This window comes from Staurois parvus, unplaced genomic scaffold (assembly GCF_062004578.1).
Source record: "Staurois parvus isolate SC_StPar_1 unplaced genomic scaffold, SC_StPar_1.0 ptg000147l, whole genome shotgun sequence".
NCBI classification, from domain to species: domain Eukaryota; kingdom Metazoa; phylum Chordata; class Amphibia; order Anura; family Ranidae; genus Staurois; species Staurois parvus.
In genome coordinates, this window is record NW_028317943.1 from 13589887 (window position 1) to 13615544 (window position 25658).

The window sequence follows — 25658 nt, forward strand, 5'->3', positions numbered from 1 at the left end:
GGGAAGCAGTGAGGGCACAATATACAAATTTTTGGGAGGAGCAGAGGGATATAGTGAATGGATTTTGGGAACAGAGGAGAGGAAAATGAGAAGGAGGAGTGGAAGAGGCATTTTGGGGAGGTGATGAAAGCAGTAGTAGGGAGATGATAGCAATGAGGGGTAGATGTACAAGTTTTGGGGTGGAGCAGAGGGGTAAAGAAATGAGATTTGTGAACAGAGGATAGTAATATGAAGAGCAGAAGAGGAGCGTATTATATAAAGGTACACGGAGTGGGACTCAGGTATGTAAGAGATGTTTCCCAGGGTGTTTCCTTGCAGTCTGTCCAGCGTGCAGTAGAGTTTCTTGCTGTTGTTGTGTCTTCCTGCTGCTTAAGTTCTCCTGCTTTAGTTCAACTGCTGTGTTTAACTGCTCTGCACTCATTCAAAGCCGCACTCCATCATAAGCAGCACCCCCATCAGAGACTGTGCCCCCCATCAGAGTTCTCCCCCATGAGCTGAACTAAATTTATAGGGAGATGCTCAAATGAGCATTCAACTCCGCCCCAATTAGAAGCTGATAAGGCTCACATGAATAGGGGGGGATGATTCTTAGGAACCAGGCCACAGTCATAAACCTGAGTGCGCCTAGAGGTGAGGACAAGTCAACAGATACACAGATATAATTACAACATTTGGTGAGAATTTAACAGGAGTCAATGCGTTTGTCTGGTTAAGAGTGGAGGTAGCAGATAAATGCAGTCTCTGGTGGGACAGATGGCAAGAAAGCATGAACACCATAAAGATCAAAATGAAAGCAGAATTGTTTTTTGGAACAATGGGATAGATAGACTAGGGAAGTTAAACTTTGCAAGGGAATTTTCCCCGGATCTCTTTCAATTGATTATTTTTTGCAAAGTCAGGTGTCGTCATATTCAGTAAGCTCTGGGGAATATTGCCCAAAATCAACCCCAATGTCTCCCTATAGTCTGTTATTTTTTAATTTTTTTTGTTTGAGAAATTTGATTCACATAACTGATTTAGAAAAAATGAATTATTCAGCTCCTTAAACTTCTGTTTGCCAACATGTTTTTTCCTCTTATTTACTTTTTATTTTGCTCCTTAGAAACCCAAGATTTGCAGAGGAGCATCACAATGAAAAATGGTATATTTGTACTTTGACAGAATCAACTTACTTTACAATCCACACACAGATCATGATTCAGACTTTCAGCTTACCATTGTTTAGACAAAACTATATTTGAAACAAAGAGATAAAATTGGATTTGTTTCTGCTAAAGTCTGCATGTGGAAAGAAATCATGTTGTAAAGCCTCAAAAAACACATTTTGATAAACTTGTTTTAAGGAACACAATTCCCAATATTTAAAGATGGAGTTTTTACACTTGAATGCCATGCACACCACTTTCTTGTATTTTAACTTGGTCTGACATGACCAAGCTGTTCTCTCCACATCTTTGAGTTGCTCACCTGACGTTCTGTGATTATGTATTAATATTTACTATATAAATCCAAATTTCACAATATATCTCTATCTTCAAAATGTCCCTTGAATCACAAATGGCAGGAAGCCTTAGCTGCTGAAAACATTCAAGGAATGTGGCAATACTGGCATCCATTGGCTGAGCTGTACTGGGTGGTTGAAAGTCTAGAATTACCTTCTAAATTTTGAAGACTTTTACAGCTTAATAGGCAGAATGGGCATGCTGACAGTGTTTAGGTGTTACTTATTTTATTCAGAAAAATTAAGAAAAGACATCCTACCAGCCTTGATTCTTATAAACATATGTAGGTAAGGGGAGTAGAGGACACCACAAACACTTATATCAAAGACATTCCTTGCATAAAAGAATGGTTTTGGCTCAACATCTCAAACCCAAATAATTAAAGTATAGCGGTGAAGTGTTATAATTTAGACACCGACAGAGATCATTAACTGCACTAATGACCTTTATTAATTAAAAAAGAAAAACAAGACAAGTTGACACACATACATAAACCCATTTAAAAGAATGTTAAGGGTCAAAGGTCATGTCCATTAATCTATTGGACCGAATAACATCTATATACAACTGTTTCATTAATAGTCATGTTATATCAATTGAACTGAGAGCTCTCAGAATAAAAGGGACAAACATAGAGAGTAAGAAAAAAAATGGGAAAAGTGGCCACTCAAAAAAAAAATGCAGCTGCTAAATTGATGTTTCTCCCCCTCAGTCCATTGTTCAGACTATATTCCAAATATGCTAAATCAACCGTAGGACTCAAGAAATGGTACTATGGTGCAAACTAAAATAGATGCTGGTGTATTTGACTTAGGAAAACAACTAACTGGTAATTCCACTGAATAATTTATGTTTGAGCCATTCTGGATGAAGATATATGGCTGTGAAACATCCAGACTAAAGGTGTCAATAACAAATGGGCCTGATGGATTTACATGTGCTATAAGCCTCTGATGCAGCTGGAGGGGGGGGGTCCGGCGAAACCGATCAGGTAGAGTTTATGGCCTTGCCAGAATCTTTGATGGACCATTTTATAGACGGATAAGTATACATTCTTCATATATCTTGAAATGAGGGGCAACTCTTTGAATAATGGAGTGAAACATGGCCACTATTCTTACACTGTTAGACCAACTGTGATCTATACTTTAGGATGGAGTCAATATACATATGGGAGGTATATTTGTTATTGACACCTGCATTGGTGGCACCCAATTAAGCAGGAGCAAATAACACTTCAAGTGGCTATGTGTGTGAGGGAGGTTCTGGTTTATACATGTTGACTGATATACATTAATAGAGAGCCATCGCATTCAATTTTCGTCCTCTGGACCACATTCAGCTGTCTCCTCTTTGGTTGGAACGTTTCACAGCCATATTCATCCAGAATGGCTCAAACATAATTTATTCAGTGGAATTGCCAGCTGGTCGCTTTCCAAGGTCAAATACACCAGCACCTATTTTAGTTTGCACCCTAGTACCTTGTTTTGAGTCCTTTGGTTGATTCAGCATATTTTTGGAAATAGTCTGAACAATGGACTGAACATCAGTTTAGCAGCTGCATTTTTTTTTTGTTTTGAGTGGCCACTTTTTCCATTTTTTCTCACTCTCTATGTCTTTCCCTTTTATTCTGAGAGCTCACAGTTTAATTGATATAACATGATTATTAATGAAACAGCTGTATATAGATGTTATTCGGTCCAATAGATTAATGGACATGACCTTTGACCCTTAACATTCTTTTAAATGGGTTTATGTATGTGTGTCAACTTGTCTTGTTTTTCTTTTTTAATTAATAAAGGTCATTAGCGCAGTCAATGATCTCTGTCGGTATCTAAATTAAACACTTCACCTTTACACTTTAATTATTTGGGTTTGAGGTGTTGAGCCAAAACCATTCTTTTATGTAAGGAATATCTTTGATACTTATGTTATTCCCTGAGTGGGTTTTAGGTGGTCAGATGTCTGGTTGAGAATTTATAATTTAGGCAGGCATTGACAGTCAAGCATTTTGGCTATGGTAAGTTGTTTAGGTGCTTGCAAGTTATCTGTGGTTCACACAAGGTTCTTATTAAATGCAATATTTATTTATATTTATTGCCTGGATTTGCAATTCACATTTTGTTTAATAAAAATTATGCCATGGCCCTGCCCTTCCAGCACAAATGGTTGTGGTGTAGTTCTTTGGACAAGGGCCAATGCTGGGATAGAGACTGAATATTACTTGCAATTACTGCTTTTTACTATTGTGTATCATGAATCACAGTCATCAATATTCTACGACAGTATAAATTTTGGTATTAATTGCAGAAGGTACTAAAATTATTCAAAAGTACAGTTATGTTTTAATATGTATGTTAATTATATTTGCATAAAACACATATTTTACTAGTTCTTGTAAATATTGTTTGTGTCTGGTTGCTGTAGAAACCTTTATGATGCACATATATATATTTTTCTTATAAGCCAAGAGTGTTCCTTTATTGTTTGAACCCCTATGTATATATTACAAAATTGAAATAAGCGAGATAGATTCCAACAGTGATCTACATCAGCGGTACTGTGTCAAGAATAAAAGTCTGCACACATAGTTTATCTGCTGTAACATGATGTACTGAATTATGCTACATCTCATGCCATCTCTCTATCTTTCTCTCTCCTGTAAGCACAACAGATTTTATATACCAGATCTTAGAGAATGTAGTGTAGGCTAAATATAGACCATACATTTTTGTTTAACATGCATTTTATTGTAGGTTCTTCAAATAATCTACATGAAAAAATCTGTGTGTAATTAAAAGGATGACTGTTTCTGAAAATCAAAATTGTAGCCCCATAGCAATGACATACTAAAAGTCTTTATAGCAATTTGTCATCCATTCAAATACAACGTGTTACATTGGGTTAATTAAACTATCCCAGATTACACAGTTCTAGTAAATGTACTGATTGCCTTGGGGGGGGGGGGGAGGGGGGCAAAACAACTGTGATGTCTGCTTGCACAGCTGGTTCATGTAAAGAATATCACCTTGCCACAGTCTACAATAACCTGATTACACCCACAGCAGGTGAAGGAAATGAACACAAATTAACAAAATCACCTTTATGACTGGAAAAAGACAATATAGTGATTGCATGGGTTATTTTGCTTCCTTTGGTAAGTGGATATTTTACATATTTCAGTACAAAGTCAATCATTTTTCAGAACAAGATGTTTTGACAGTTAAAAAATGTAAATACACATACACCACTGAGGATGACGTGAAGATTAAATAGGTTATTACAGGCTTTGATTTGACCTGTTCTCTCATTTGAAGTCTGTTTGCCTGCACATTCACATAGTGGAAACATTTGTTACATCAGTTCATCTTTGGGGTCAAGAGTGAAATGCCATATCCTTGTCAAACTAAGGGGATGAGTTTACATTGTTGCTTTTGTTTTGCATTTTTGCAACAAAATTTGTAACCCAGTGATCACACCAATGCTAAACCAATTTAATCTCAGAAAGCAATTTTACCTAACATTGATATTTACATTCTGTGGTCCCTAATTAAGTATTCAGTATGCTTCTTTCTGAATGCCAACTCACAAATTAAAAAAAAAAAATCCAATTAATTATGTTCATAAACAAATAGCATAACATGTATTTAATTTCACTGAACTGTAAAGTCCCAAATAAAGATCTGATTCTTCCTAGTGTTCCTAGTGATATTTGATAGATGCCTATTAACTCCATAACTGAATTTCATGTGTTTTGCACATCCATAGAGCATGACACAAAGCTGAATGTCATTTTTTATGTTCTTGTTTTTCCTTCTTCACCTTTTTTCCCCCGTTATATCACATGCACAGGTAACTTCCCTGTCTCTAATAACTGTTAATTTCTTATCCATTTATGTTATTGTATAAAATATCTCATACTCTATATTGAATTATTTTCCTTTTTGATTGCACATGCTTTTTTTCCAAACAGGGATACCAATAGGTCACATGAAACAGTTTTAATTTAAACTTTGTTAAAAATAAATAAAAAAAATAAATAATACTGTATATCTATATCTATATATATATAAATATATATATATATATATATATATATATATAAAGTACTGTATATATGCTTGACATTGGATTCTCAGAACACTATAGGATACCTAAAGAGACTGCACAACAGCCACTGTCTGCTTAAAGGATGTATGTGTCCAAATGAAACTTCAGATTGAGCCACCCTGAAAGATGGGTCATCCCAATGAATCATACAGTTCAGTGTACAGTATACGTTTTAGCTTGACATATTAACCGCTTCCTGACCGCCCTATAGCAGAAATACTGCTACAGGGCTGCACGGGTGTACAAAATCACATCACATATATATAAGTGATTCGCAGTCCCGTGGTTTTCACACCCCTCCCAGATAGTGTCAGATTACCCTTCAGTACCCCAGTAATCACATTTAACCCCTTGATTACCAGGAACATGTTCATACACAATAAATCTCCATTGCTAGTATTGTGTCTGAACGGATCAATATCTTTGATCAGATCAGCACTATACCAGCATTCACAATAGTATAACAACCACAAAAATGCAGCATTAGCGGGATCAGCCCCGTCACCTGCCAGCACCTGCGTTTAGCCCCTATGCTTACCCCCCCCTTCTCCCCCAGCAAGTGCAGTGTCAGTAGGTCATTGCACACAAAATCGCAGTGTTCGCATAATCAGGCCTGATCTCTGTTAGCACTTGCAGGTAAATTTTGATGACTCTCATATGCAGCAGAGTGCCAGTACTAGTGCCGTGCTACCTTTTGGTGAACTGGTGAGCACCAGCGGCCTAGTACATCCTGGTCTTTCACATACCAGCATTGCAGTATCACTTGGTGATGTTGCGAGTCCCATAAGTGCAGTATAAGCTGGTGCAGTGGCGAGCACAAGTATTGTCCCGCAACCACCAAGAATTCGCACACAGGCCCATAGAGCCCCTAGTATTCTTCCGGATGTGCTTGCAAATCCCGATTGGCAGCCCACAAATTCTGCAGCACCTATACTTCCCCCATTCACTGCCCAACCCGGAACTCAGGTGGAAACAGTGAATTTACCTACTCCCCTTGATTTTTTTGGAGCTGTTTTTCACGGAATATCTGTATGTGGATCAAAGCAATTTATACGCACAACAATTTATCACTGCCAACCCAAATTCAAACCTTGCCAGACCATTCGCATGGAAACCCATTACAGTTTCCGAATTTAAATTTTTTTGGGGCCTAACCCTCAACATGGGCATTACTAAAAGAAATTAAATGGTCCAAAGATCTGATTCATCACATGCCCGTGTTCTCTGCTGCCATGGCCAGGCATAGATATGAGTGTATAATGTGTTTTATGCATTTCAACGACAATATACTATGTGGTCCTTGAGGTGACCCTGAATTTACCTGCTCCACAAAATTTGGCCCCTTCAGGCATCATCCTGGTATAGTTTTTTCAGCCGGCAATCAGCTTTCATGTAAAAGCAATCCTAGTGGCTAATTAGCTGCAGGATTGCTTTTACAAGCAGCTGGAGATGATGCCCCCCCTCCTCGGCTGTCTTTCACGGCCTTCTCGGGCAGTCCCGTGCCATTGGGGGAACCTGAGGATGCAGCCGGTGTTTCTGCCAGATGACCATAGAGCTGATTGGAGACCGGAATGGTGCCAATCATCTCTATAGTCTAAGAAATCGGAAGCTACGAGCATTTTATCACTTCAGTTTCACAGAATATAAACAGCGCCATTTGTAAATTGGGAAAGCATCTGATCACACTGATCATGGTGAGATTAGATAATGTAAGGGCAGAGGAGATATCTAGAGTCTGATAGACCCCAGATTTCTCAAAAAAGAATATATGACAATGCCCATTGAAGTTATAGGGATATTTGCATTCCCTGTGATAGCATTAAAATGATTAAAAAAACAATGAAAGGGACAGTGTATAAATAATTTAAAACATCAAAATAACTTAAGAAAGAAAAAAAAGCACCCTCATCCCCCGCTCGCGCACACCTGTGTGCTTGAGCGTTAACCCTGTGTCGGTATGTAAACAGCAGTTGCACCATACATGTGAGGTATTGCCATGAACATCAAGGGAAGTCATTCTAACACTAGACCTCCACTGTAAATCTAAACTGGTAGCTTGTAAAGGATTTTAAAATGTTGCCTATGGATATTAAAAATGTATGCAGTTTACCGCCATTGCATGGGGCATGCACAGTTTTAAAGCATATCATGTTTGGTATCTATTTACTTGGCATCCCATCATCTTTTATATGTTACCAAATAATTGGCCAATATATTGTGTTTGTGTGCATTAAAAGTATAAAAAGTGTATTTTTTTAAAAAAATTGCAGTTGAAAAACTGCTGCGCTTGTACTATGTGACATAACAAAATTGCAGCACCCACCATTTTATTCACTAGGGTGTTTGCTTTAAAAAATATATAATGTTTGGGGGTTTAAATTAATTTCCTAGCAAAAAATACAGATTTTTTTCATGTGAACAAAAAGTGTCAGGAAGGCTTGATCTTCAGGTAGTTAGAAGAGTGAGTGATGTGTGGCATAAACTTCTGATACTGGGTATAAAATGCCCCCACCCCCCAAAACTACCCCTTTTTGGAAAGTAGAAACCCCAAACTACTTGCTGAGAGGTATGTCGAATCAATAGAAGAATTTATTTCTTTACCACAAGTTTTTGGAAAATCTACAAATTTATTTTTTTTTTACACTAAATTGTCACTTAAATGATTTATTATTCACACAAGCCATGGTTACTCCCCAAAATACATTCTGCTACTTCTCCTGAGTATGAGGGTACCACATGTGAGAGATGTTGTAACAGTCATTTGTGGGAAAAAAGGACAATATATCTTTGATTGATGGTTCTTAAAGTGTGTTGATTTATTACATTTGGTAAGGGTATTCACTCCTTACACAATAGAAGTGATCACGGTTATTGACACTTGCTGTTAGATTTTTTTTTTGCACTTATTTAAGTCACGTTTGACACAGTTATTCACTTTTCACTGTCAGTGATCACGTGTGTTTTTTGTTTTTCCTTTTTGGCTCGATAGGGTTTGATAAAGTATAATTACTTATTGAGTGTATTTAATTCATGAGGGATAATGCACTATATGAATTTTCTGTTCTTTTGAGGTTTTCTTTTGTCCGGGGGAGCCATTTGGAAGGCTTCAACACCAGGATTTTTGGAACTTTCACTGAATGACTATATAATTTTTGAAGGACACACTTTTTATGGTTGCACTGATTTTTTTTTTTTTTGGACTATTTTATTTTACAATTTTTATTTTTGAATTTATTTTACTTGTTACATGCTTGGAGATGTTTATATGGTATAGGTAGCATATAATCAGTCACATAGTATTTTAGGTATAACTTATTTCAGTTAATTTTAATTATTGTCTGCATTGGAGAAATCTGTGCTGGAAATCTATTTGTAGCTTTAATCATGGTCAGCCATTATTATAGAATTTTTTAAGCTTTCTAAATGTGGTTGTATTATTTGTATTGAACTATTATTGTGTTGCTATTACCCCTATAGCAGGGATTATTTAATCCATGCTACTTCAACATAAATTTGTTTTGTTCTTTTTTATCTATCTCATGGGTCAGCATGCTGAATTGAGTTTCCTTGTTTGCCGCTTTCATAACAGCAGGCAAGACAGTCAATAAGCTTAAAAGCAAAATAACTTTTGGGGCTTTAGGGGAGCTGACCTCTAGTCTAATTAAAATTATGAATAATGAAAAAAGTGGCAGTCAGGTAAATCATAAAATAAGACATGCCAGTTAAAATAGTTTTGAATGGAAATAAAATGAACCCTTAAGGAAACAGCCATATCCTTATAAATATACTCAGAAAAATGTTTAATCACTACAACCAGTAAAAGCTGAAAAGTGACAACTTGCTGTTGAATCAGGTGCTATAAGAGATCCATTGCTAGTCTATGCCAAAACATTTAGGCTTTATTTACACGAGTCTACCCTGACCACCAGCCATGAAAAAAAAGAGAAACTTCAGCAATCGGGGTACTGCATTTTTGCCATGGTTTTGTGTTTACCCATGGTCGTTGTTCAAAACGTTCCTATCCTGAACGCGATTCTTCTGTGTTCAGGAGAGGGAGGTTTAACCTCACCTAACCGTGGCAGCTCCTGCTAAAAGCCTATGTGTACATGGACACAGGCTTTTATGGAGCTGAGTTTAGGAGTAGAGATGAGCGAATCGAAGTATCCGAAGTGGAATTCGAGTCGAATTTCGGAAAAATTTCGATTCGTGCCGAATCCGAAAAACAGCCTAATTCGGACGCGCGAATCGAAATTTTTCCGAAAATGGCGGCTGACATGTGCGGCGACGGAGCGGGGATGTCGGGGAAGGCGCGCAGACAAGGCGCGCTGCCCCATAATGCATTCCTCAACGACATGTGATCGCATCAGCCAATCAGCAGCCAGCCAGCCAGCACTGTGTAATGGTCGAGGTATATATAGCGGCCATTTTGGAAATCTTCATTTGCCTGCAGTCATTGAACAGAGGCAGACCGCTCTGTACTAGGGACAGGGACAGAGTTAGGGCCACAGAAACGAGAATTGGGGACAGAGAGAAGTTACTTAGGGACAGAGAACCATTACTCAGGGACACAGACTTGTTAATGAGGGCCACAGAATCGTTATTTAGGGACAAAGAAACGCTAGTTAGGGCCACAGAATTCATACTCAGGGACAGACAGAATTGTTACTCAGTGCCAGAGAATTGTTACTTAGGGCCACAGAAACGTTATTAGGGCCACAGAATTTTTACTCAGGGACAGACAGAATTGTTACTGAGTGCCAGAGAATTGTTACTCAGGGACAGACAGAATTGTTACTGAGTGCCAGAGAATTCTTACTCAGGGCCACAGAATTCATTCTCAGGGACAGACAGAATTGTTACTCAGGGACAGACAGAATTGTTACTGAGTGCCAGAGAATTGTTACTCAGGGACAGACAGAATTGTTACTGAGTGCCAGAGAATTGTTACTCAGGGACAGACAGAATTGTTACTGAGTGCCAGAGAATTGTTACTCTCACAGACACAAAATTGTTACTTGCACAGACACAGAATTGTTACTTGCACAGACACACAATTGTTACTCAGGGCCACAGAATTCATACTCAGGGACAGACAGAATTGTTACTGAGTGCCAGAGAATTCTTACTCAGGGCCACAGAATTCATACTCAGGGACAGACAGAATTGTTACTCAGGGACAGACAGAATTGTTACTGAGTGCCAGAGAATTGTTACTCAGGGACAGACAGAATTGTTACTGAGTGCCAGAGAATTGTTACTCTCACAGACACAAAATTGTTACTTGCACAGACACAGAATTGTTACTTGCACAGACACACAATTGTTACTCAGGGCCACAGAATTCATACTCAGGGACAGACAGAATTGTTACTGAGTGCCAGAGAATTGTTACTCAGGGACAGACAGAATTGTTACTGAGTGCCAGAGAATTGTTACTCTCACAGACACAAAATTGTTACTTGCACAGACACAGAATTGTTACTCGCACAGAGACAGAATTGTTACTCAGGGCCACAGAATTCATACTCAGGGACAGACAGAATTGTTACTGAGTGCCAGAGAATTGTTACTCAGGGAAGACAGAATTGTTACTGAGTGCCATAGAATTGTTACTCAGGGACAGACAGAATTGTTACTGAGTGCCAGAGAATTGTTACTCTCACAGACACAAAATTGTTACTTGCACAGACACAGAATTGTTACTCGCACAGAGACAGAATTGTTACTCAGGGCCACAGAATTCATACTCAGGGACAGACAGAATTGTTACTGAGTGCCAGAGAATTGTTACTCAGGGACAGACAGAATTGTTACTGAGTGCCAGAGAATTGTTACTCTCACAGACACAAAATTGTTACTTGCACAGACACAGAATTGTTACTTGCACAGACACACAATTGTTACTGAGTGCCAGAGAATTGTTACTCAGGGACAGACAGAATTGTTACTGAGTGCCAGAGAATTGTTACTCAGGGACAGACAGAATTGTTACTGAGTGCCAGAGAATTGTTACTCAGGGACAGACAGAATTGTTACTGAGTGCCAGAGAATTGTTACTCTCACAGACACAAAATTGTTACTTGCACAGACACAGAATTGTTACTCGCACAGAGACAGAATTGTTACTCAGGGCCACAGAATTCATACTCAGGGACAGACAGAATTGTTACTGAGTGCCAGAGAATTGTTACTCAGGGACAGACAGAATTGTTACTGAGTGCCAGAGAATTGTTACTCTCACAGACACAAAATTGTTACTTGCACAGACACAGAATTGTTACTTGCACAGACACACAATTGTTACTCAGGGCCACAGAATTCATACTCAGGGACAGACAGAATTGTTACTGAGTGCCAGAGAATTGTTACTCAGGGACAGACAGAATTGTTACTGAGTGCCAGAGAATTGTTACTCAGGGACAGACAGAATTGTTACTGAGTGCCAGAGAATTGTTACTCTCACAGACACAAAATTGTTACTTGCACAGACACAGAATTGTTACTCGCACAGAGACAGAATTGTTACTCAGGGCCACAGAATTCATACTCAGGGACAGACAGAATTGTTACTGAGTGCCAGAGAATTGTTACTCAGGGACAGACAGAATTGTTACTGAGTGCCAGAGAATTGTTACTCTCACAGACACAAAATTGTTACTTGCACAGACACAGAATTGTTACTTGCACAGACACACAATTGTTACTCAGGGCCACAGAATTCATACTCAGGGACAGACAGAATTGTTACTGAGTGCCAGAGAATTGTTACTCAGGGACAGACAGAATTGTTACTGAGTGCCAGAGAATTGTTACTCAGGGACAGACAGAATTGTTACTGAGTGCCAGAGAATTGTTACTCTCACAGACACAAAATTGTTACTTGCACAGACACAGAATTGTTACTCGCACAGAGACAGAATTGTTACTCAGGGCCACAGAATTCATACTCAGGGACAGACAGAATTGTTACTGAGTGCCAGAGAATTGTTACTCAGGGACAGACAGAATTGTTACTGAGTGCCAGAGAATTGTTACTCTCACAGACACAAAATTGTTACTTGCACAGACACAGAATTGTTACTTGCACAGACACACAATTGTTACTCAGGGCCACAGAATTCATACTCAGGGACAGACAGAATTGTTACTGAGTGCCAGAGAATTGTTACTCAGGGACAGACAGAATTGTTACTGAGTGCCAGAGAATTGTTACTCTCACAGACACAAAATTGTTACTTGCACAGACACAGAATTGTTACTCGCACAGAGACAGAATTGTTACTCAGGGCCACAGAATTCATACTCAGGGACAGACAGAATTGTTACTGAGTGCCAGAGAATTGTTACTCAGGGAAGACAGAATTGTTACTGAGTGCCATAGAATTGTTACTCAGGGACAGACAGAATTGTTACTGAGTGCCAGAGAATTGTTACTCTCACAGACACAAAATTGTTACTTGCACAGACACAGAATTGTTACTCGCACAGAGACAGAATTGTTACTCAGGGCCACAGAATTCATACTCAGGGACAGACAGAATTGTTACTGAGTGCCAGAGAATTGTTACTCAGGGACAGACAGAATTGTTACTGAGTGCCAGAGAATTGTTACTCTCACAGACACAAAATTGTTACTTGCACAGACACAGAATTGTTACTTGCACAGACACACAATTGTTACTGAGTGCCAGAGAATTGTTACTCAGGGACAGACAGAATTGTTACTGAGTGCCAGAGAATTGTTACTCAGGGACAGACAGAATTGTTACTGAGTGCCAGAGAATTGTTACTCAGGGACAGACAGAATTGTTACTGAGTGCCAGAGAATTGTTACTCTCACAGACACAAAATTGTTACTTGCACAGACACAGAATTGTTACTCGCACAGAGACAGAATTGTTACTCAGGGCCACAGAATTCATACTCAGGGACAGACAGAATTGTTACTGAGTGCCAGAGAATTGTTACTCAGGGACAGACAGAATTGTTACTGAGTGCCAGAGAATTGTTACTCTCACAGACACAAAATTGTTACTTGCACAGACACAGAATTGTTACTTGCACAGACACACAATTGTTACTCAGGGCCACAGAATTCATACTCAGGGACAGACAGAATTGTTACTGAGTGCCAGAGAATTCTTACTCAGGGCCACAGAATTCATACTCAGGGACAGACAGAATTGTTACTCAGGGACAGACAGAATTGTTACTGAGTGCCAGAGAATTGTTACTCAGGGACAGACAGAATTGTTACTGAGTGCCAGAGAATTGTTACTCTCACAGACACAAAATTGTTACTTGCACAGACACAGAATTGTTACTTGCACAGACACACAATTGTTACTCAGGGCCACAGAATTCATACTCAGGGACAGACAGAATTGTTACTGAGTGCCAGAGAATTGTTACTCAGGGACACCTAATCGTTGAATTAAATAGTATGTCAGACAACATGCAGAGGAGTGGCAGAGGAGGCAATGTTTTAGGAGCGAGCAGACGTGGCAGCAGAGGAAGGGGTCGAGGCAGCAGTATTCGCAGCCAGAGGCCAGTGCTCCCGGTGTCATCCAGCGGTCGTGTCTCCACCGACAACCCTGCCGTCATTGATTGGTTGGCTCGGTCGTCTTCCTCTTCCCAGGTCACCTCTGACACCTACAGCCAACGGTCGGTGGGTACGTCAGACACAACCGTTAGTTGGCATGGCCCGGGACCAAGCCCACTGAAATCACGTGTCCTCTACCTGCCCCTGTCCTTTGCTGTTCCCTCACCAAGCGAAGTATCGCATGCTGTGGGCTCAGCCCCACTGTACAGTGAGGAAGAGCTAACAGAGGGCGGTCAGAAACGGGGGGAGACATCAGCCTTTTCAGCAGCCAGGCGAAGAAGTACTGGCGAGGAGAGTGACATAGGGTGCTGGCAGATTACGGACCTCCCATAGCTGCTGCCAGGCCCCTAATCTGCCATGGGCCCCTATATACCGCCTCCTCATGCTGCTGCCAAGTCCAGAGTCTCTCATGGGTCCCTGTACGGCCTCCCATTGCTGCTGTCTCCATCGCCACACTCTGCCATGTGCCACTTTCAGGTCTCCTCACACACTGCTGGTGTGTTGAATTTTTTGACATAGGGTGCTGGCAGATTACGGGCCCCCTATAGCTGCTGCCAGGCCCCTAATCTGCCATGGGCCCCTATATACCGCCTCCTCATGCTGCTGCCAGTTCCAGAGTCTCTCATGGGTCCCTGTACGGCCTCCCATTGCTGCTGTCTCCATCGCCACACTCTGCTGCCATGTGCCACTTTCAGGTCTCTTCACACTGCTGGTGTGTTAAATTTTTTGACATAGGGTGCAGGCAGATTACGGGCCTCACATAGCTGCTGCCAGGCCCCTAATCTGCCATGGGCCCCTATATACCGCCTCCTCATGCTGCTGCCAAGTCTAGAGTCTCTCATGGGTCCCTGTACGGCCTCCCATTGCTGCTGTCTCCATCGCCACACTCTGCTGCCATGTGCCACTTTCAGGTCTCTTCACACTGCTGGTGTGTTAAATTTTTTGACATAGGGTGCAGGCAGATTACGGGCCTCACATAGCTGCTGCCAGGCCCCTAATCTGCCATGGGCCCCTATATACCGCCTCCTCATGCTGCTGCCAAGTCCAGAGTCTGTCATGGTCCCTGTACGGCCTCCCATTGCTGCTGTCTCCATCGCCACACTCTGCTGCCATGTGCCACTTTCAGGTCTCTTCACACTGCTGGTGTGTTAAATTTTTTGACATAGGGTGCAGGCAGATTACGGGCCTCACATAGCTGCTGCCAGGCCCCTAATCTGCCATGGGCCCCTATATACCGCCTCCTCCTGCTGCTGCCAGGTCCAGAGTCTCTCATGGGTCCCTGTACGGCCTCCCATTGCTGCTGTCTCCATCGCCACACTCTGCTGCCATGTGCCACTTTCAGGTCTCTTCACACTGCTGGTGTGTTAAATTTTTTGACATAGGGTGCTGCAAGATAACGGGCCTCACATAGCTGCTGCCAGGCCCCTAATCTGCCATGGGCCCCTATATACCGCCTCCTCATGCTGCTGCCAAGTCCAGAGTCTGTCATGGTCCCTGTACGGCCTCCCATTGCTGCTGTCTCCATCGCCACACTCTGCTGCCATGTGCCACTTTCAGGTCTCTTCACACTGCTGGTGTGTTAAATTTTTTGACATAGGGTGCAGGCAGATTACGGGCCTCACATAGCTGCTGCCAGGCCCCTAATCTGCCATGGGCCCCTATATACCGCCTCCTCCTGCTGCTGCCAGGTCCAGAGTCTCTCATGGGTCCCTGTACGGCCTCCCATTGCTGCTGTCTCCATCGCCACACTCTGCTGCCATGTGCCACTTTCAGGTCTCTTCACACTGCTGGTGTGTTAAATTTTTTGACATAGGGTGCTGCAAGATAACGGGCCTCACATAGCTGCTGCCAGGCCCCTAATCTGCCATGGGCCCCTATATACCGCCTCCTCATGCTGCTGCCAAGTCCAGAGTCTGTCATGGTCCCTGTACGGCCTCCCATTGCTGCTGTCTCCATCGCCACACTCTGCTGCCATGTGCCACTTTCAGGTCTCTTCACACTGCTGGTGTGTTAAATTTTTTGACATAGGGTGCAGGCAGATTACGGGCCTCACATAGCTGCTGCCAGGCCCCTAATCTGCCATGGGCCCCTATATACCACCTCCTCCTGCTGCTGCCAGGTCCAGAGTCTCTCATGGGTCCCTGTACGGCCTCCCATTGCTGCTGTCTCCATCGCCACACTCTGCTGCCATGTGCCACTTTCAGGTCTCTTCACACTGCTGGTGTGTTAAATTTTTTGACATAGGGTGCTGCAAGATAACGGGCCTCACATAGCTGCTGCCAGGCCCCTAATCTGCCATGGGCCCCTATATACCGCCTCCTCATGCTGCTGCCAAGTCCAGAGTCTGTCATGGTCCCTGTACGGCCTCCCATTGCTGCTGTCTCCATCGCCACACTCTGCTGCCATGTGCCACTTTCAGGTCTCTTCACACTGCTGGTGTGTTAAATTTTTTGACATAGGGTGCAGGCAGATTACGGGCCTCACATAGCTGCTGCCAGGCCCCTAATCTGCCATGGGCCCCTATATACCACCTCCTCCTGCTGCTGCCAGGTCCAGAGTCTCTCATGGGTCCCTGTACGGCCTCCCATTGCTGCTGTCTCCATCGCCACACTCTGCTGCCATGTGCCACTTTCAGGTCTCTTCACACTGCTGGTGTGTAAAATTTTTTGACATAGGGTGCTGCAAGATAACGGGCCTCACATAGCTGCTGCCAGGCCCCTAATCTGCCATGGGCCCCTATATACCGCCTCCTCATGCTGCTGCCAAGTCCAGAGTCTGTCATGGTCCCTGTACGGCCTCCCATTGCTGCTGTCTCCATCACCACACTCTGCTGCCATGTGCCACTTTCAGGTCTCTTCACACTGCTGGTGTGTTAAATTTTTTGACATAGGGTGCTGCAAGATAACGGGCCTCACATAGCTGCTGCCAGGCCCCTAATCAGCCATGGGCCCCTATACCGCCTCCTCCTGCTGCTGCCAGGTCCAGAGTCTCTCATGCCATGTGCCACTTTCAGGTCTCTTCACACTGCTGGTGTGTTTAATTTTTTGACATAGGGTGCAGGCAGATTACGGGCCTCACATAGCTGCTGCCAGGCCCCTAATCTGCCATGGGCCCCTATATACCGCCTCCTCATGCTGCTGCCAAGTCTAGAGTCTCTCATGGGTCCCTGTACGGCCTCCCATTGCTGCTGTCTCCATCGCCACACTCTGCTGCCATGTGCCACTTTCAGGTCTCTTCACACTGCTGGTGTGTTAAATTTTTTGACATAGGGTGCTGGCAGATTACGGGCCTCCTATAGCTGCTGCCAGGCCCCTAATCTGCCATGGGCCCCTATATACCGCCTCCTCATGCTGCTGCCAAGTTCAGAGTCTGTCATGGGTCCCTGTACGGCCTCCCATTGCTGCTGTCTCCATCGCCACACTCTGCTGCCATGTGCCACTTTCAGGTCTCTTCACACTGCTGGTGTGTTAAATTTTTTGACATAGGGTGCAGGCAGATTACGGGCCTCACATAGCTGCTGCCAGGCCCCTAATCTGCCATGGGCCCCTATATACCGCCTCCTCCTGCTGCTGCCAGGTCCAGAGTCTCTCATGGGTCCCTGTACGGCCTCCCATTGCTGCTGTCTCCATCGCCACACTCTGCTGCCATGTGCCACTTTCAGGTCTCTTCACACTGCTGGTGTGTTAAATTTTTTGACATAGGGTGCTGCAAGATAACGGGCCTCACATAGCTGCTGCCAGGCCCCTAATCTGCCATGGGCCCCTATATACCGCCTCCTCATGCTGCTGCCAAGTCCAGAGTCTGTCATGGTCCCTGTACGGCCTCCCATTGCTGCTGTCTCCATCGCCACACTCTGCTGCCATGTGCCACTTTCAGGTCTCTTCACACTGCTGGTGTGTTAAATTTTTTGACATAGGGTGCAGGCAGATTACGGGCCTCACATAGCTGCTGCCAGGCCCCTAATCTGCCATGGGCCCCTATATACCGCCTCCTCATGCTGCTGCCAAGTCCAGAGTCTGTCATGGTCCCTGTACGGCCTCCCATTGCTGCTGTCTCCATCGCCACACTCTGCTGCCATGTGCCACTTTCAGGTCTCTTCACACTGCTGGTGTGTTAAATTTTTTGACATAGGGTGCAGGCAGATTACGGGCCTCACATAGCTGCTGCCAGGCCCCTAATCTGCCATGGGCCCCTATATACCGCCTCCTCATGCTGCTGCCAAGTCCAGAGTCTGTCATGGTCCCTGTACGGCCTCCCATTGCTGCTGTCTCCATCGCCACACTCTGCTGCCATGTGCCACTTTCAGGTCTCTTCACACTGCTGGTGTGTTAAATTTTTTGACATAGGGTGCAGGCAGATTACGGGCCTCACATAGCTGCTGCCAGGCCCCTAATCTGCCATGGGCCCCTATATACCACCTCCTCCTGCTGCTGCCAGGTCCAGAGTCTCTCATGGGTCCCTGTACGGCCTCCCATTGCTGCTGTCTCCATCGCCACACTCTGCTGCCATGTGCCACTTTCAGGTCTCTTCACACTGCTGGTGTGTTAAATTTTTTGACATAGGGTGCTGCAAGATAACGGGCCTCACATAGCTGCTGCCAGGCCCCTAATCTGCCATGGGCCCCTATATACCGCCTCCTCATGCTGCTGCCAAGTCCAGAGTCTGTCATGGTCCCTGTACGGCCTCCCATTGCTGCTGTCTCCATCGCCACACTCTGCTGCCATGTGCCACTTTCAGGTCTCTTCACACTGCTGGTGTGTTAAATTTTTTGACATAGGGTGCTGCAAGATAACGGGCCTCACATAGCTGCTGCCAGGCCCCTAATCAGCCATGGGCCCCTATACCGCCTCCTCCTGCTGCTGCCAGGTCCAGAGTCTCTCATGCCATGTGCCACTTTCAGGTCTCTTCACACTGCTGGTGTGTTAAATTTTTTGACATAGGGTGCAGGCAGATTACGGGCCTCACATAGCTGCTGCCAGGCCCCTAATCTGCCATGGGCCCCTATATACCACCTCCTCCTGCTGCTGCCAGGTCCAGAGTCTCTCATGGGTCCCTGTACGGCCTCCCATTGCTGCTGTCTCCATCGCCACACTCTGCTGCCATGTGCCACTTTCAGGTCTCTTCACACTGCTGGTGTGTTAAATTTTTTGACATAGGGTGCTGGCAGATTACGGGCCTCCTATAGCTGCTGCCAGGCCCCTAATCTGCCATGGGCCCCTATATACCGCCTCCTCATGCTGCTGCCAAGTTCAGAGTCTGTCATGGGTCCCTGTACGGCCTCCCATTGCTGCTGTCTCCATCGCCACACTCTGCTGCCATGTGCCACTTTCAGGTCTCTTCACACTGCTGGTGTGTTAAATTTTTTGACATAGGGTGCAGGCAGATTACGGGCCTCACATAGCTGCTGCCAGGCCCCTAATCTGCCATGGGCCCCTATATACCGCCTCCTCCTGCTGCTGCCAGGTCCAGAGTCTCTCATGGGTCCCTGTACGGCCTCCCATTGCTGCTGTCTCCATCGCCACACTCTGCTGCCATGTGCCACTTTCAGGTCTCTTCACACTGCTGGTGTGTTAAATTTTTTGACATAGGGTGCTGCAAGATAACGGGCCTCACATAGCTGCTGCCAGGCCCCTAATCTGCCATGGGCCCCTATATACCGCCTCCTCATGCTGCTGCCAAGTCCAGAGTCTGTCATGGTCCCTGTACGGCCTCCCATTGCTGCTGTCTCCATCGCCACACTCTGCTGCCATGTGCCACTTTCAGGTCTCTTCACACTGCTGGTGTGTTAAATTTTTTGACATAGGGTGCAGGCAGATTACGGGCCTCACATAGCTGCTGCCAGGCCCCTAATCTGCCATGGGCCCCTATATACCGCCTCCTCATGCTGCTGCCAAGTCTAGAGTCTCTCATGGGTCCCTGTACGGCCTCCCATTGCTGCTGTCTCCATCGCCACACTCTGCTGCCATGTGCCACTTTCAGGTCTCTTCACACTGCTGGTGTGTTAAATTTTTTGACATAGGGTGCTGCAAGATAACGGGCCTCACATAGCTGCTGCCAGGCCCCTAATCTGCCATGGGCCCCTATATACCGCCTCCTCATGCTGCTGCCAAGTCCAGAGTCTGTCATGGTCCCTGTACGGCCTCCCATTGCTGCTGTCTCCATCGCCACACTCTGCTGCCATGTGCCACTTTCAGGTCTCTTCACACTGCTGGTGTGTTAAATTTTTTGACATAGGGTGCAGGCAGATTACGGGCCTCACATAGCTGCTGCCAGGCCCCTAATCTGCCATGGGCCCCTATATACCGCCTCCTCATGCTGCTGCCAAGTCTAGAGTCTCTCATGGGTCCCTGTACGGCCTCCCATTGCTGCTGTCTCCATCGCCACACTCTGCTGCCATGTGCCACTTTCAGGTCTCTTCACACTGCTGGTGTGTTAAATTTTTTGACATAGGGTGCTGCAAGATAACGGGCCTCACATAGCTGCTGCCAGGCCCCTAATCTGCCATGGGCCCCTATATACCGCCTCCTCATGCTGCTGCCAAGTCCAGAGTCTGTCATGGTCCCTGTACGGCCTCCCATTGCTGCTGTCTCCATCGCCACACTCTGCTGCCATGTGCCACTTTCAGGTCTCTTCACACTGCTGGTGTGTTAAATTTTTTGACATAGGGTGCAGGCAGATTACGGGCCTCACATAGCTGCTGCCAGGCCCCTAATCTGCCATGGGCCCCTATATACCGCCTCCTCATGCTGCTGCCAAGTCCAGAGTCTGTCATGGTCCCTGTACGGCCTCCCATTGCTGCTGTCTCCATCGCCACACTCTGCTGCCATGTGCCACTTTCAGGTCTCTTCACACTGCTGGTGTGTTAAATTTTTTGACATAGGGTGCAGGCAGATTACGGGCCTCACATAGCTGCTGCCAGGCCCCTAATCTGCCATGGGCCCCTATATACCGCCTCCTCATGCTGCTGCCAAGTCCAGAGTCTGTCATGGTCCCTGTACGGCCTCCCATTGCTGCTGTCTCCATCGCCACACTCTGCTGCCATGTGCCACTTTCAGGTCTCTTCACACTGCTGGTGTGTTAAATTTTTTGACATAGGGTGCAGGCAGATTACGGGCCTCACATAGCTGCTGCCAGGCCCCTAATCTGCCATGGGCCCCTATATACCACCTCCTCCTGCTGCTGCCAGGTCCAGAGTCTCTCATGGGTCCCTGTACGGCCTCCCATTGCTGCTGTCTCCATCGCCACACTCTGCTGCCATGTGCCACTTTCAGGTCTCTTCACACTGCTGGTGTGTTAAATTTTTTGACATAGGGTGCTGCAAGATAACGGGCCTCACATAGCTGCTGCCAGGCCCCTAATCTGCCATGGGCCCCTATATACCGCCTCCTCATGCTGCTGCCAAGTCCAGAGTCTGTCATGGTCCCTGTACGGCCTCCCATTGCTGCTGTCTCCATCGCCACACTCTGCTGCCATGTGCCACTTTCAGGTCTCTTCACACTGCTGGTGTGTTAAATTTTTTGACATAGGGTGCTGCAAGATAACGGGCCTCACATAGCTGCTGCCAGGCCCCTAATCAGCCATGGGCCCCTATACCGCCTCCTCCTGCTGCTGCCAGGTCCAGAGTCTCTCATGCCATGTGCCACTTTCAGGTCTCTTCACACTGCTGGTGTGTTTAATTTTTTGACATAGGGTGCAGGCAGATTACGGGCCTCACATAGCTGCTGCCAGGCCCCTAATCTGCCATGGGCCCCTATATACCGCCTCCTCATGCTGCTGCCAAGTCTAGAGTCTCTCATGGGTCCCTGTACGGCCTCCCATTGCTGCTGTCTCCATCGCCACACTCTGCTGCCATGTGCCACTTTCAGGTCTCTTCACACTGCTGGTGTGTTAAATTTTTTGACATAGGGTGCTGGCAGATTACGGGCCTCCTATAGCTGCTGCCAGGCCCCTAATCTGCCATGGGCCCCTATATACCGCCTCCTCATGCTGCTGCCAAGTTCAGAGTCTGTCATGGGTCCCTGTACGGCCTCCCATTGCTGCTGTCTCCATCGCCACACTCTGCCATGTGCCACTTTCAGGTCTCCTCACACTGCTGGTGTGTTGAATTTTTTGACATAGGGTGCTGGCAGATTACGGGCCTCCTATAGCTGCTGCCAGGCCCCTAATCTGCCATAAGCCCCTATATACCGCCTCCTCATGCTGCTGCCAAGTCCAGAGTCTGTCATGGGTCCCTGTACGGCCTCCCATTGCTGCTGTCTCCATCGCCACACTCTGCCATGTGCCACTTTCAGGTCTCCTCACACACTGCTGGTGTGTTGAATTTTTTGACATAGGGTGCTGGCAGATTACGGGCCTCCTATAGCTGCTGCCAGGCCCCTAATCTGCCGTAGGCCCCTATATACCGCCTCCTCATGCTGCTGCCAGGTCCAGAGTCTCTCATGGGTCCCTGTACGGCCTCCCATTGCTGCTGTCTCCATCGCCACACTCTGCCATGTGCCACTTTCAGGTCTCCTCACACTGCTGGTGTGTTCCATTTTTTGTCATAGGGTGCTGGCAGATTATGGGCCTCCCATAACTGCTGCCAGGCCCCTAATCTGCCATGGGCCCCTATACCGACTCCTCATGCTGTGACGTTGCAACAAGGTGGAATTCAACCCTACATATGTTAGACCGCCTTTACGAACAGCAAAAGGCCATCACAGATTTCCTGATGTTAAAAGCAGATAAAGGTACTCCCTGTGTAACTTAGATGTCAGCCATTGGCAGCTCATGCGTGACACCTGCGCTTGCTCAGGCCCTTTGAGGAGGCCACGCTATTCGTGAGTCGGCAGGACTATGGGATGAACGACGTCATTCCTCTGTTGCACGTCCTGGAACAAATGCTGTTAACAATGGCTGGTCAGGGTGCGGTAGACGTGGCGCACAGATCTCAACGCCACATGGCCCCTGTGGGGGCAGGACTGGAAGAAGAGGAGGAGGTAGAGGAGGACATTGGTGCTCAGGAATTATTGAGTGAAATGGGTGGTTTTTCCACTCAGCGGACAGGAGTGGAGGAGCAGGAGCATCTGGTAGAGGAGGAGGAAGAGGAGACAGAGGACCTAGACGCACCGTGGCAGTATGCTGTGGAGATGGAGGCAGGGAGTCCCTCGCATTCCTTGGCACAAATGGCCCATAGCATGCTCGGTTGCTTGCGTAGCGACAGCCGAATAATAACCATCAGACAGAGGGATGACTTTTGGCTGTCCACCTTGTTGGACCCTCGCTACCGTTCAAAAATGGTGGCCTTTTTCACACCTGCTGAGAGGGAGGCCAAAATAACGTACTATAAAAAACACCTATGTAGTCAGCTGGTCTCTGCCTGTCTGCGCCAACGTCCATCCTCAGACACTGTGGGCCCTGTGCGCTCGTGTTCCGCTGCCATGGCAGCAGGGGAGGGGTGGGGTGGTAGGAGCAGTGGCAGCTCCACCAGCAGCGGCTGCCTCAGTCTGCAGTCGATGATGAGTAGCTTTCTTCACCAGCGCAGTGAGGAAACTACTAACCAGCCGCAGCAGCAGCAGCAGCATCAGGTGGACCTGGAGCAGGACCTCAAACAACAGGCTTAGGCCTACTTGGACAGCACCCTGCCAACCGAGGTAGACAATCCCCTTGACTACTGGGCAACGAAACTTGACCTTTGGCCCCAACTAGCTGAATTTGCCCTTGAAAGGCTGTCATGCCCGGCCAGTAGCGTGGCATCGGAGCGCGTGTTTAGTGCGGCAGGAGGTATTGCAACTCCGCGGAGGACACGACTGTCCACCCAAAGTGTGGAGAGACTGACGTTTGTGAAAATGAATCAGGCGTGGATTAGTCTGGATTTCAAACCACCAGTTCCTGACACAACTGACTAAATCCGCCATGAATCATGCCCCAAACATGTGCCACTTTCAGGTCTCCTCACACTGCTGGTGTGTTCCATTTTTTGTCATAGGGTGCTGGCAGATTACGGGCCTCCCATAGCTGCTGCCAGGCCCCTAATCTGCCATGGGCCCCTATACCGCCTCCTCATGCTGCTGCCAAGTCCAGAGTCTCTCATGGGTCCCTGTACGGCCTCCCATTGCTGCTGCCTCCATCGCCACACTCTGCCATGTGCCACTTTCAGGTCTCCTCACACTGCTGGTGTGTTCCATTTTTTGTCATAGGGTGCTGGCAGATTACGGGCCTCCCATAGCTGCTGCCAGGCCCCTAATCTGCCATGGGCCCCTATACCGCCTCCTCATGCTGCTGCCAGGTCCAGAGTCTCTCATGGGTCCCTGTACGGCCTCCCATTGCTGCTGTCTCCATCGCCACACTCTGCCATGTGCCACTTTCAGGTCTCCTCACACTGCTGGTGGGTTCCATTTTTTGTCATAGGGTGCTGGCAGATTACGGGCCTCCCATAGCTGCTGCCAGGCCCGTAATCTGCCATGGGCCCCCGTACCGACTCCTCATGCTGCTGCCAGGCCCGTAATCTGTCATGGGCCACTGTTGTCGCTTGTTGGCATATTCCGCTCGTTCAGATGCTCCTTCTCCTGCTACTCCTCTTCACGGATTCCGTCAGCAGTCTTTCTTGGAATCCGTTTCCAAGAGACAACAGTTTGCGAGCACGCACCCGACGGTGCAGAAGCTGAACGTCCTCCTGTCCAAGTTGCTGCTGCCAGGCTCGTAATCTGTCATGCGCCCCTGTACCGCCTCCTCATGCTGCTGCCAGGTCCAGAGTGTGTCATGGGCCCCCGTACCGACTCCTCATGCTGCTGCCAGGCCCGTAATCTGTCATGGGCCCCTGTACCGCCTCCCCATGCTGCTGCCAGGTCCAGAGTGTGTCATGGGTCCCTGTACGGCCTCCCATTGCTGCTGCCAGGCCCGTAATCTGCCATGGGCCCCTGTACCGACTCCTCATGCTGCTGCCAGGCCCGTAATCTGTCATGGGCCCCTGTACCGCCTCCTCATGCTGCTGCCAGGTCCAGAGTGTGTCATGGGTCCCTGTACGGCCTCCCATTGCTGCTGTCTCTATCGCCACACTCTGCCATGTGCCACTTTCAGGTCTCCTCACACTGCTGGTGGTTTCCATTTTTGTCATAGGGTGCTGTATGGCCTCCCATTGCTGCTGCCTCCACCGCCACACTGTGGCTCCACACTCTGGTTTTGGCCCCGTGACTGCCCAAATGAGTGAAGTGTGCGGTGATTCTAAGATCGACGGCACTCATCTGCATGTCATACTGACTGACAGTATTATTTCTCTTCCCCAGCAGACTCCAAGGGCATTTAAATTAAAGGTACAGTGTTCTGCACTAATATTAAGTCTCTCTGAAGCCTAGAAACACCCTTTTTTAAGTTAAATTCACAGCGAATTTATTCGACTCGAATCGAATATTGTCCACGAATTCGCCGAATCAGTCGAATCGAATTTTTCATTTCTTCGCTCATCT